The sequence below is a fragment of the Leptonychotes weddellii genome, chromosome 6 (assembly GCF_054177405.1).
Source record: "Leptonychotes weddellii isolate Sample4059 chromosome 6, ASM5417740v2, whole genome shotgun sequence".
Classification (NCBI taxonomy): domain Eukaryota; kingdom Metazoa; phylum Chordata; class Mammalia; order Carnivora; family Phocidae; genus Leptonychotes; species Leptonychotes weddellii.
Window position 1 is genome coordinate 10998187 of NC_138374.1, and position 9049 is coordinate 11007235.

At 48.9% G+C, this 9049-nt stretch overlaps 1 long non-coding RNA gene across 1 annotated transcript in view; it reads left to right on the top strand.

Moving 5' to 3' along the window:
• LOC145722128 (uncharacterized) overlaps window positions 1–5786 on the top strand; it is a 59319-nt gene extending 53533 nt beyond the window's left edge. The window contains exon 4 of the long non-coding RNA XR_014146169.1: window positions 4285–5786. This is a non-coding gene — a long non-coding RNA (uncharacterized LOC145722128). The remainder of the gene's footprint in view (window positions 1–4284) is intronic.
• The last annotated feature ends 3263 nt before the right edge of the window (window positions 5787–9049 follow it).

Genomic DNA, 9049 nt, shown 5'->3' on the forward strand with positions numbered 1-9049 from the left:
TGGGGATAGAGGTGTCCGACTGAGAAGGGGCAGGTGCTGTGGGGTCAGAGAGCCAGGCAATACCAGGTTAGCTCTTACAGAATGGGGCACCCCTCCCCTTCCAGTGTGAGTGGGGCCAGATCTGCAGGAACACAGAGGCCCTGCACAGAGTGTGCCTGTGTCCACAGGGTGTGGTCCCAAGTGATTGTCACTGGAGATCTGAGGTGTTGACAGGAAAGCAGTGCACAGGGCCTGGGAATCGGGGAGGGGAACCAGGGGGATACCTCAGAGGCTGGACAACTGAGCACAAGCCCGGTCCCCCGATGTGGTCGGCGGATGTAGCAGCTGCTACTGGGCTGTGCCCGCCTCCCCGGGCGCTCACGTCTCCGTGAACACTGATGAGTCCGTCCTGGAAGCACCTGCTGCCCTACTTGAGCGTGTACTCGCCCTGCACACAGGCTGGCCAGGAATGCTAATTAATTAACTAATGTCTCCAGGAGCAGCCCTCAACTCAGGGAGGATGAAATTTGGTGTGTCAACCCTTCGCTTGCTTGGCCCTCAGGTGGGCAAGCATCTACACCCTCTCTCAGGGGTCCTTGGCAGGATTGGGCCCCGGTCACTAATGGCCGTAACCCCATGTAGGGACACACCTTCCCTGTCTCATTTATTCACCCCCCTCCCTGTGCTTCCGTATCTCAGGGTCTGCTTCTGGGGAAACCCAAACAGATGTCCGGTCAGGCCCCAGAGGCCGAGCTGGAACCTGTCCTGTCTCTCCTGCTTCACATGCACTTGGCGCCAGGGCTGGTGGAAGGGAAGTGGGAGCCTTGGGGAAGGGAAGAGAAGCTCACAGAGGTCACCACCAGGGAAGGCTCAGCTTTGGAGGTCGTGAGCCACAGAAACTCAGTTCTAACTAGTTTAAGCAACAAGGAGGAAAACGTTGGCTATGGAACTGAGAAGTTCTGGTGGTGACACGAACTCGAGGCAGGGCTGGGTCCTGGGGGCTCAAATGAAGTCATCAGATGTCTCCATCGCTCATCTGCTTTCTCGGCTGTTGGCTTTGTTCTGGAAGGGGGGGTGGTGTTCTCCGCATGGTTTCCCTCTACCCTAGCCCCAGGTTCATATTCTACCAGCTGAACAATCCCAATAGAAAGACTGCCTCTTTTCAGACAATTTTAGGAAAAGTCCCAGCCCTAACCCTACTGAGTAAAGGACGGATATCTGAACCCGTCCCTATGGCCAGGGGAGGGAGGGAGCTGACTGGCCACGCCTGGTGCTGGGCTGCCCATGCTGGGGGATGGGCTCAGCCTCCTGAGAATTAAATGATCTGACATTGGGTCTGACGTCCTTTCTCCTCCCAGAGATGGGCTCTGTTCCTTGTGGAAGAGGGACAGGGACTTGAGACCCACAGATGAGGATGGGGGGCGGGCTGGGCAGGCAGGACAAACAACTGAGAGACAAGGCAAAGGGCCAGGGGCACGGCGAGAGGAAAGACCACTTCGAGGACTCTCTTGTGGAGCCCAGGCTGTCTGATGTCTGCCCTGAAGCACCGTTAAGAGAAGGCAAAGTTTAAAAAAAAAAAAAAAAAAAAAAATATATATATATATATATATATATATATATATTTTGGGGGTTCACTTGAAAACTTTTTGTTTTGAAATAATTTTAGGTTTAGCTGAGAGTTGCAAAGGTAATGCAGTTTTCCTGTATGCCCTCATCTGGTTTCATGGTAACAGCTTACATACTCATCATGCATTTATCAAAACTATTAAGTTAACATTGCTGGTACTATTAACTAAGCTGCAGACTTTATTCAAATCTCCCCATTTTTTCCCACTGGTGTCCGTTTTCTGTTCCAGGATTGAATCCAAGATCCTCCTTTGCTTGTAGTTGTCATGTGTCCTTATCTTATTATTTTTTTAAAGATTTTATTTATTTATTAGAGAGAGAGAGAAAGCGTGAACATGAGCGGGGGGGCAGAAGGGGAGGGAGAAAGAATCTCAGGCAGAATCCCCATTGATGCTGAGCCCGAGGTGGGCAGGGCTTGATCCCACGACTGTGAGATCACAACCTGAGCCAAAACCAAGAGTCGGATGCTTAGCAGACTCTGCCACCCAGGCACTCTGTCCTTATTTTTTAATCATCACATGTTTCCAACTGGTGACCGTTTTCTCCATCTTTCCCTGCCTTTCATTACCCGGACACTTTTGAAGAGAAGTGGTCAGATATTTCATAGACTGTCCCTCAGTTTGGGTTTACCTGATGTCTTCTCATGAGCAGACTGAGGTGATGGATTTGGGGAAGAAAACCCCAGAGGGAACCCTTCTCAGCGCGTGCTTTCCAGAGGGTGCAGGTCACCAGCGTGACTTATAGCTGCTGCTGGTTTTGGACCAGTTTGGTTCTAGGAAGGGAGAACAAACACCCTCCCTTGCCCTCCCAGGTCCTTGCTCTCTCTCAGGCCAGGCCTCCGCTTCCATCTGCGGCCAAATGCTGGAGCAGACTCCAGCCCCATGCTCTCTGTCATTCCGGGAAGGACAGCTGTGGCTTCTTCTCAAGGGTCCTGAACCTCAGGGCTGTCCTGTGTGCAGGTTCACAGAACCGCTGTGTTTCAGGTACAGCTGGTTGGGGACTGTGGTTGCCCACCTCTGGATTCTAACTGGGAAACCTGCACCAAAGGTAGAATGCAGTTTGCTCCAGCTTCCTGGAGAAAGCTGGTGTTTTCTCAGGGATGAGGAGGGTCGACTCTAGGGGAGAAAGGACAGTTTCTCACAGAAGCTGGGAGTACCTGAGTTACCCAGGAGGGCACTTGCTGGGAGGAGGTCACTGTGTCTATTGACAGGAGGGAGGTAGAGGTAGGGAGCTCACAGTGCGGGAAGGGGCTCAGGGCCCAAGACACGAGCCCTGGCCCATCCAGAGACACTGCTTGTGACAGCCTGTTCAGCAGCGTATCCATTGGCCTGTGGCGGCTCTCTAAACGTGAAACAGTTTGCAGCTCCATTCCTTAGGGTCCTGTTTGCAGTTATGTTCTGAAGGAGAATCAATTGTCGGTGCCAGTGAGACCCTGTGCTTTAAGAGGAAACCAAGGGGTGCCTGGTTGGCTCAGTCAGTAGAGCATGCGACTCTTGATGTCAAGGTCATGAGTTCGAGTCCCATGTTGGTGGAGAATTTACTTAAAAATTAAAAAAAAAAAAAAAAGAAACCCAAACTAAAAGTAACTGGTTGGTGACTGAAAAAATTGGAGGTTTATACAATTCCTGTGTTCCTGTGGAATTCAGACACTTCAGCTCTTACCAGAACTGAGGGACAGGCTGGGAAGATGTTGGATATGGGTTTGGTGTCAGCCCCATGAGGTTCAGGCCTTGGCTGTACCCTTTATTAGTTTGGTGTGACCTCTGGCAAGCCTGAGACCAGTGTCTTCTTTGAGAAATGGGGATAATAATAGCCCAACCATCTTGTCTTGCCTCACAGGGGCTGTTTGGATTTGAGGTCATTAGGCAGGCAAGAAATTAAAAAACCATATGCTTGAAGGATATTTTCTATTTGGCCCAAGGAGGAGGAACAAGATTGGGGTGCGGTGTGCCTGGGGCTGAGAGGGGCCTGGGGAGGGAGTACAGGATCTGTCTGCCTTCATCCTTGGCTCCAAGGCTTTGGGCCTTTCTAGAAGCAGGAAACAGAAGTAGTTGCTTTTGCAAGACATGGGGCTCAGGCAATGCTGCTTCGGGCCTTGGGGACACCGTGGGACCCTGACTGGGAGGGCCCCTGCACTGTCTGAGCCTGCCATACAGAGAGGGAAGGAAACACAGCTGGTTGGCACCTCATGGGTTTTGTGCTCTGGGAGATGGTGTCTGAACACCAGCCCAAGGGGCAGCATGAGACATGTTTCCTGAAGGGCATGTGGGCAGGAGGGAGGAGGCCAGAGGGGAGAAAGGTGGCAGATTGTGCCTGAGCCCATGCTCGCCCCCGGGGGTTCCAGGGAGCCTCCCTCTCCCCACCCCCAGCCACCGGGCAGAGGTTCGAGGTGAAGCTGAGACTCTTGAGGATGGTGTCTGTGACCTGGCAAGAAGCAGGCTCCATGGTCTCAGGGCCCACAGATGGACCCCACCTGCAGGGGTGGCTGAAGACACCTGGGTCACTATGATACCTGCCTCACAAGGCGGGGAGTCGAGCGAGAGCATGTGGGTGAGGCATCTGACAGCTCACAGTGCTATGACAAATTCCATGCGCCCCACTCAGCCGCCTTGCCGTCGCTGGGCACCTCGGTTAAACATTTGTGAACTGAGGATGATGAGAATAACCTCCTTCATCCAGGGTTGTTACGAGGATCCAGTAAAGATTACTTCTTCATAGAGATTGAAAGACACGCATGAAGTCCCACAGCTAAGAGCACAGAGCCAGCTTCGGTTTGACCATGTGGTCAGCGCCGCGTCCCTGCCCAGCGGATGTGGTCAAAGGAACAAGTGAATGTTGTTTCTGTATTCCATAGTGTCTCATGAGAGCTCAGAAGCCCTATGTGGGGAAGTCCTGTCATGGGCACACTGCCATGGAAATAGAAGACAGAACCTGAACCCTCAGCAGCGAAGGCAGCTAGCGGTCACTGGGAGCTGGCCCCACCAGTTACTGCACGTGGCTCTCTGTCATCCTAACAGTGATCCTATGAAGTGGGTCCTACCCTGGGACCCAATGCCCATTGGCTAGAACTCCCATGGTGCAGAAGAAGAAACTGAGTCTCGGAGAGAATCTGCCCAAGGTCACAAGGAGGTAGGAGGCAAAGCCAGGATTTGAACCAGGTGGTTTTCTCTAGAGCCCGAAGTCTCCAGTCCTTGGGCATTTTGTGGTGGATGGGAGCATGGAGGTTGGTCTCCGCCATCAGTGGGTGGGCCGTGCCTACAGCCCGTCTCTGGTTAACCAACCCTGGACCCCCACTGTGCCTCACCGCTAACGAGCAGCTTCTAGGTGGTTGCTGCCAGGATACAAAAGAGCCCAGGCTTCCTCCAGGAATTACGTTAGGGGATTAAGGCGCAGAGATGGCTTCTGAAGAGTTATTGGAGCCAACAGTTATTATTTTTTTTTTGGTACAATGGGTAAAATTTTCTTCTCCATTCTTACTCCCCTGCTAAAAGACTCAATTGAATAAGTAAGAGAAACAGCATCATGTGTTATTTGAAAACTGTTTAGTGCAATTACTGCTGCAGACTTTACTGAATTTGAGAATGATAGATGGCAGATCTTAATTTCCCAAGCTCTCCATCCCGGCGAGCAGTTTGTTAAAGACTAGCGGTGCGGCTAATCGCCGGTGCGTAATGCCCACAAATACACGTTTTTCCTTTTTACATAACACATTATGCTAATCACCCTGTATTCCATTTTTCAATAAAAGGTCAGCAGAGCACTGTTTGTTCAGAATGTGCAATTTAAACTTCATGTCTGTCATTAGAGATAATCTAGGTTTGCTGTATCAAGTGGGGTTGTCATAGAAACCAGACCCACAAGCTCTGTTTACGGCCTTTGGAGAATAAACACTTTGCATTTATTTCTCTGGAAAGGAAAAAAAAAAAAACCACATCAGAAATCATTGAACAATTAAGTAAGGTTTGAAAACAAAGCGGTAATAGCCCGGAAGAGAGAGCTATGTCATTCATCAAAAATCAATAACTGTCGCACAGTTGGTATGCCCTGGCATTCAAGCAGGTGACTGACGGAAGTGGTCAAGTATTTCCCCTGGGAAGAACAAGTAAGGGAGAGTGGATGTGTTATTATGCCGAGTACAGAATTAATTTAAGTGTGCTAATGGGTTTTATCCAAGCTGTTATATCCTTGAAAAACATTTTGTGTAAGTTGCATTGAGTGTCTGATCAAGCTTTTTATGCCATGTATTTGGTCATTTCTGAACCCCAAATAGCTGAGATAATTCCATGTTATGGTTTCTCTGATCTTCCTATCATTTAGAAGGACCCTCTCTGGAAGCAGTTCAGATGTCCTGGGCCTTGGATTTTTTTTTTTTTAGATCCTGCTTGAGAAGTATCACCATCTTTATTAGGTAAAAATACAGGACCCCTGGCTCAATTTGAAACATCAGCAATCATCGAATATTTTTTATTTTTTTTAAAAGATTTTATTTATTTATTTATTTGATAGAGAGAATGAGAGAGAGAGAGCATGAGATGGGGGAGGGTCAGAGGGAGAAGCAGACCCCCCGTTGAGCAGGGAGCCCGATGCGGGACTCGATCCCGGGACTCCAGGATCATGACCTGAGCCGAAGGCAGTCGCTTAACCAACTGAGCCACCCAGGCGCCCCCGAATATTTTTTTAGTATATCTCAAATATTGCACGGGACATACTTATGTTAAAATTAGCTGTTTCTTATCTGAAATTCAAATTTAACTGGATGTCCTGTATCATATCTGTCACTTTGTGTCTGAGGGGTCCAAAGAGATGAGGGGGTAATTCTCTGACCTACCAGCCTCAGGCTTGTGCTTCCTTTAATAGGGGAATGAGAACTGTGTGCAGAGGATGTGTGTGCATGACTAATCCTGTTAAATTACAGTGTAATTGTGGCTCTAATTTGCTGGAGGCACCAGCAAAGTCAAGTTAAAAAAACTCACCAGCTTGCAAATGACCAAACACTCTCTTGGCATAGCTACTCTGTAAGGGGAAAGTTTCTGCTTCCCGCCCCCCCCCCCCAAAGAAGGTTGTTGGACCTTCTTTCCTTGCGGGGGAGGAGCTAACTACTCCCGGGTGTTTTTAGATCTGGTCCCTAGTTATTTTTTGGAGCTGGTCCAAGGGAAGGACCTGAGTTTATCTGTTCGGTATGATGTTCAATCTGGGGCTAAAAGGGTGGGGTTCTATGAACTGTGGCCCTGCCCAAGGGCAACCTCATTGTTGTAACCATCCATGCAACACAATTCACAGAAATCTGGTAATTGGCGGAAGATGCATTCATTAGACTACTCTGTTAGATTCAGGTTGATGGGGCTAAATAAAACCCAATACACACACTCAATTTAACAAGTAGGAACTCAGTATCTGCTGCCCTGGGTCAGGTACTAGGGGCCCCAAAGCCAGATGACGGTCAGTCCTCCAGGGATGCCGCGGCCAGTGGAAGAGAGTTGAGCACAGATGTCACTTTAGAACCAGCAGACGGGGCCAACTGCCTGAGCAGAGACAAAGGGCCGTGGGAACATGGGAGGAGAAGAAATGAATTTCACCTGGGGACCAGGGAGCCTTCTTAGAGGAGGGGGATTCTCAGCTGATTTTGGAAGTGTTTATTAAATCAGATTAGTTAACACTAGAAAAGTTTATCCTTACAAGGACACTGCCACTGGATTTGGGGGCCACTTCAATTCAGTATGATCTCATTTCGATCCTTATATATACATCTGCAAAGACGCTATTTCCAGATGCGGTCATGTTCTGAGTTTCCAGGTAGACATGAATTTTTGGAGGGCACTATTCAACCCATTCCAGTTGGCAAGGATTAAAACTTGATAGCTGTTCACAGACTTCAGAGATTTCTCTTGAACAGTCAGCTTGCCCCAACAGGTCTGCAATAGACTAGGGCAGAGGGGTAGCTGGCCCTTTCCCTAGGCGTGCCTTCTCCAGGCTCCTGGGTGCCCTGCTCAGTTCGTCACCTGTCCAGGCCCTGATTTGGTTCAGGTGGAGCAGTCATGGTTCAATAATTTGGAAACATACTAAGGTATAAAAGTTTCTTTTTACTGCAGGAATTTTCAGAACTTCTGATATGTTACTATGCAGTGTGAGTTTCCTAAATTAGGATAGCGCACGGAGTATTTCCCAAATATATTTGGCCATAGGAAATGCCCCCTCGCCATCCCAGTTTTTGGAACTAGCATGGCATGGAACCCAACACTGGGAAAACACACCATGATTTTTGATGAGTGGCTATCCTCCCATTAAATGCTAGGCATTCTTATAGCGTTTAGGAGGCCTCTAATCCTGGACGAGACTGTCCAGCTGCACAGTCCTGTGATTTTGGTTATTTAAAGGACAGGCTGATCAAGGAGCTTTGGGCATGTAAGGAAAGCCACCAGGCATGGAGACCATTGACAGATGTCACCTTAAGGGAACTGGGGAGAGATTCCTGCAGGCCACCTGCACACTGCCCAAATAGGAAGGGCTGGGGAGAGCCAGGACAGGGCCCTGCTGCCCGCAACGGGCTCTACTCTCTCTCTGCTTTCAGGTCCTTCAGCACCAAGTCTGATCTTCAGAGGAACTTCTGGTAGCACCTCCTACAGTGCCTGAGCACAAATGGGTCTCCCTGGGGCCAGGGATGGCCTGTTCCTTGAGCTGTCACCTTTAGTCTCCTTGTCTCTCTGCCACCAAATCCCACCAACGACTCTGTGCAGCAACTCCTTTTCCACCTGTGCCTGACGAGCCAGGCAAAACCATCCACCTTAAATCCTTTTACTTGGAAGTCACCCAGTACAATTTCTTCACTCATAATCTCTTGGTAATTCCATCCCACGACTCTCCTAGCTGCAAGGGAGGCTGGGAACTAGGTGTTCTTGTGCCCACCAAAAAATGAAGGCTCTCTTAAGAAGGAAGAGGGATACTGGGATGATACTGGGGTGTAACTAACTGTCTGCTATAATATCCCTTACTTTGGACAAGACACTTTTTTTTTTTTTTTAAGATTTTATTTATTTATTTGAGAGAGAGAGAGAGAGAGCGAGCGCCGGCAGAGGGAGAGAGAGAAGCAGACTCCCTGCTGAGCCGGGAGTCCCATGTAGGGCTTGATCCCAGGATCCTGAGATCATGACTGAGCAGAAAGCAGATGCTTAATGGACTGAGCCACCCAGGCGCCCTAGACAAGACACTCTTTTGATTTATTATTTTTTTAAATTAAAAATTCCATACAGGCTCATTGATGAAAGTCTGCAAAATATTGACAATTTTCAAAAAAAGAAGAGCAGTGACCACTAATACTGCTTCCTAGAGATAACCATTGTTAGTACTGTACATAGATGATCCCCTGCCTCCCAGGTTTTTTTTTTTTTTTTTAAAGATTTTATTTATTTATTTGACAGAGACACAGCGAAAGAGGGAACACAAGCAG